The sequence below is a fragment of the Triticum urartu genome, chromosome 3 (assembly GCF_003073215.2).
Source record: "Triticum urartu cultivar G1812 chromosome 3, Tu2.1, whole genome shotgun sequence".
In the NCBI taxonomy this organism is placed as follows: Eukaryota; Viridiplantae; Streptophyta; class Magnoliopsida; order Poales; family Poaceae; genus Triticum; species Triticum urartu.
This window is the reverse complement of record NC_053024.1, coordinates 658,685,992-658,689,865: the sequence shown is the minus strand read 5'-3', so window position 1 is coordinate 658,689,865 and position 3,874 is coordinate 658,685,992. Positions and strand designations below refer to the sequence as shown.

Genomic DNA, 3,874 nt, shown 5'->3' with positions numbered 1-3,874 from the left:
CGGCCCGTCTCTTATCATCTATCCCTTGACTCGATTCCCAGCACTCCTCATCAAATAAATAAATAAAACTCGATTCCGAGCTGCATCGAACTCTTCTTCAAGCGAGCCACACTCCATTTCGTCGTGCACCTCCTGCTTACAGCTGCTGGCTGCACAGGCACAACTTCACCCTGAAAGTCATGGCGTCCTCACATACTGCGCGTGCTCGCCAAAAGAACGAAGCATGAACTGCTAGGACTACCAGTGTTCACCTCGAATACAACTTCCCTCGTTTGCTCCGGTAGGCAGGCCGGTCGTGCTCCACGCGGCCGCCGGCGAGCTCGCCGTAAAAGAGCCAGTGAACTGCAAAGCTCACGAGGTAAAGAGAAAACCCTCCAACAACAGCATTGTGTGGTTATCTCAAAACGTAGGAAAGACATAAGTCATCATCACACCATCGTCACATATAGACAATATCAGAGCAATTAGCTATCTTCCAACCATGTGCACACCTACAGAACATGCCAACCAAAGCACAAGCAAGATCATAGTGAACAAAGTTTACTCAGTACTATAGTTTGGCCTCGAGTCCCGAACTGGACGAATAAGCGTGGAGCAATGCTCACTGAAACACACGAGAAAAATCCTCAGACTACAATACACATACTAAAAAAATATATAGTTATCATATTTGATTATGATTAGTGATCATCACCAAGCAGCCAAGTACACGTGTCCAGGTGGCGCCCTTCCATTCCATAGTTCTTGCATTTCCCCGGCCTCCGCCGTTTCTTCAGAGCATCCGCCCCGGTCAGGGCAAGTGCCCAAGCCATCCCTCTTCTCTGCAAATGGTGCACCGCTCACCAGCAATGCCTTCAGTCCAGCCAACATATGCTCAAACGCTTCCGCACTGGCATCCCCCATCCGAACAACATTCATGGCCTGAACATACAGAGTCGAACAACAAATTGTGCCAAAACAGCTACCAGTGGCCCCAGGGAAACTGAAGAACATCACAAAAACATTTTTCATAATGGAGAGATCTTTACCCATGCACACAGAATTGTTAAACACAACTAATGGCTATTCTTGGCCTCCGGCTTGCCCTTCACACACAAAAATAATAATACCGTCAGGAATAACACAACTAATTCATTCAGTGCACACAGAATTGTTAAACAATTGTCCATACGCACCGAGCAACCACAAGCGATCTCCTGCATTGATTTCGTAGTCTGCTCTTGACATACCATATCCCGAACCCAATTTCCCAGGTTGTAGAAGTCATACGCCTCACCGGGCGAATCAAAAATGAGTCTTAGTTCTGGGCACACCATGCTTTTTGTAGGCTCCTCTGCGTACTTGCGAATTGACTGCTCAAACGGACTCATCCTAGATGGACATAGTGTTCTATCCGGTCACACACTCCCGAGGCGTAATCTGAATTTACAAGCAAGCACCAACTATGTAAGTCTCGACATGATAAAACAGTCAAAATATTTACACCTGATATGAACACTCCCAGTCACCCCACCTTGTTTTTTTTACTCAGATGTTCACAAATGATCTAAACAAGGAAGACAGCTCTATGGAGTATTAGCCGCAAATACTACGAAATCATGAATCAGAGTATTATTCTGATCATATTTCAATTCCTAAGTAACCAGTCCGTTTTTTTTTCTACTTCATCAGATTTCTGAATATATACGTATCACTACCTGACAATTGCATTTCCATAAGTAATTTTTTCGTCAAAGTCTAGATTCAGTTTGATGCAGTCTTTTTTGTTCAAGACCAAGAACTATGATTTCTAAGTATTTTCACTGATTATCATGGCTCCATGCTGGAGTACTAGGAAGTAGGAAAAAACAGAGCAGCTACGAACAAATTAAAATGCAGAACAGAGGAACAGAAGTGGTTTGCGGCTGCACCTTTTTGTCCATCCAGGGGGCTCAGGATACACTCTGTTGGCAGATTATGCGGATCTCATCGGCGAGGCCTCCCGTCGACGCCGCTCGTCGGCCTCTGGGTGCCCCTGGCTAGCGCCGCCCACTCTCTGCCCGCAGCCGGACCCAGCGATTGAGTCAGCAGGCTCACCGCCGGTGCCATCACCCCGCGGGACGACTGCAAGCGGAACTGGATCTAGGTATTCGAAGTTTTCCGCGTACTCCTCCCGTAGGGGAATCTGCCAGACATAGCCATTTGCGGGCGGCGTAACAATGGTCAGCCGTCGCGCCATGTCCACTGCATTGCCAAGAAAAAAAGATAGATCTCCAGCCAGAGGGCGGGGTTTCCTTACCTGTCGACCGCGTCCAGCAAAAACTCCATGCTAGCGCCCTCCATCTTTGGTTACCTGCAGCCGCTGCAGCCTTCAGCCGGAGGGAGATGTGTTGTCCTCGGCGGCGGCCGGTTGGTCGGCTCAGCTTTGACACACCCGCCTGTCCCGTAACTCCCTTCCACGGCTCAGGTTACAAAAGTAAACGATCTGGTCCACGGACCAGCCAGGCCCGCGCGACGATGGACGTCCACACATACGATTCCGGCCCGCATACACGCATTGTTCGCTACATACACGGCGAAGTATATCGGTTTTCCAGCGTACCGGCACAGACCTGTCAGAACGAGTTATGTGAATCCCCAGATGAGAACAGATGGTAAAGATTTCGGGTGCAGCTGCGCCCGAGCACCAAAACGCCGTGTCCATATGTGCAGGCATATACTCCTATTCTCTCTCTCTCTCTCTCTCAAGTAGCTGGTATAATACACCGAAGAGTATGTCCGATACATATGCCTGAGGCAGTGTCGACCTCTATGCAAAGAAAAGGCAATGTCGACCATTCAAGCTAGAATCGCAGAAGTCACACTTAATGTAAGTTATGACAGACCATGAAATCATATCTAAAATGCAGTTTTTGAAATAAAATAAATAGTATAGTACCATGGGCAGTCCTTTGAACATGCCTTAAGTGTTGTGCATGTTCACCTCCTTATATATGTGTGTGTTTGTCTGTGTATTGGAACATCCACTCTCACCCACTCCAACAAAGCATAGCCCAATCACATGCATAATTCCACCGATATCAATGACCGGCTCCCGAAGAATCGGAACTAGTGAAGAAGAAAACAATACTTTAGGGAATATGAGGCACCAGGAAAGCAATGAAAAATGCTCTCTGGGCCAAGCGGCATTCTATCTTCTTGATGTTCTCAATGTATCACATTCCAGCAAGGTAGGCCCCTTACTAAATCACTCCCGACGAAATTATGTCTTGCATCACACATGTAATGGACGAAATTGATAAACTCAAACAATATTTTTCTGTAAAGGAAACTGAACAAAATTAGTGGAAATGATTGACAGGTAAATTGGGACTTTATCTACAGATCTTTCGATGAAGGGTACTCATGACTAAGAACCCGCAGGTTGACAATTAATTGTCTCTCGACAATTAATTGAACACCATCACCATGTTGGATCTTTCAAAAAAAAATTTTGTCTCCGGACAAAGTTCATGCCTCGGCTACAAACTGCGCCTGACTCGACTTGAGATAGATGAATGAGCAGCACATTTCAAGGGAAAAGATGTCATGGCGCGGAGTCTCTTTTCTTCGAAAAAAAAATCACACTTTGAAGTATCAAAAACATCTAAAAAAAGCCACATATACATATGCATGTACTCTACATGTGTATAACGTTCCATGATGAAATGGTTCACGACGTGAGCTACACAAAAGAAGACTAATTCATGGATATAACAGTGAACAGTGCGTATGTTAAAAATCATATAACTTATGTAGCCATTTTTTCAAAATAAATGGTATATAAACAGGAATAAACCTGGAAGGAGGGAATAAAATTGGACGAGGTGACGTGATCACTTGAACCATTCTTGTC

General features: G+C 45.7%; 1 long non-coding RNA gene across 1 annotated transcript; it reads left to right on the top strand.

The window, feature by feature from the left end:
* The first annotated feature begins 3,021 nt into the window (after positions 1-3,021).
* On the top strand, positions 3,022-3,663 carry LOC125549022. The gene is made up of 2 exons (XR_007301221.1): positions 3,022-3,209; positions 3,341-3,663. It is a non-coding gene; the product is annotated as an uncharacterized LOC125549022 (long non-coding RNA).
* The last annotated feature ends 211 nt before the right edge of the window (positions 3,664-3,874 follow it).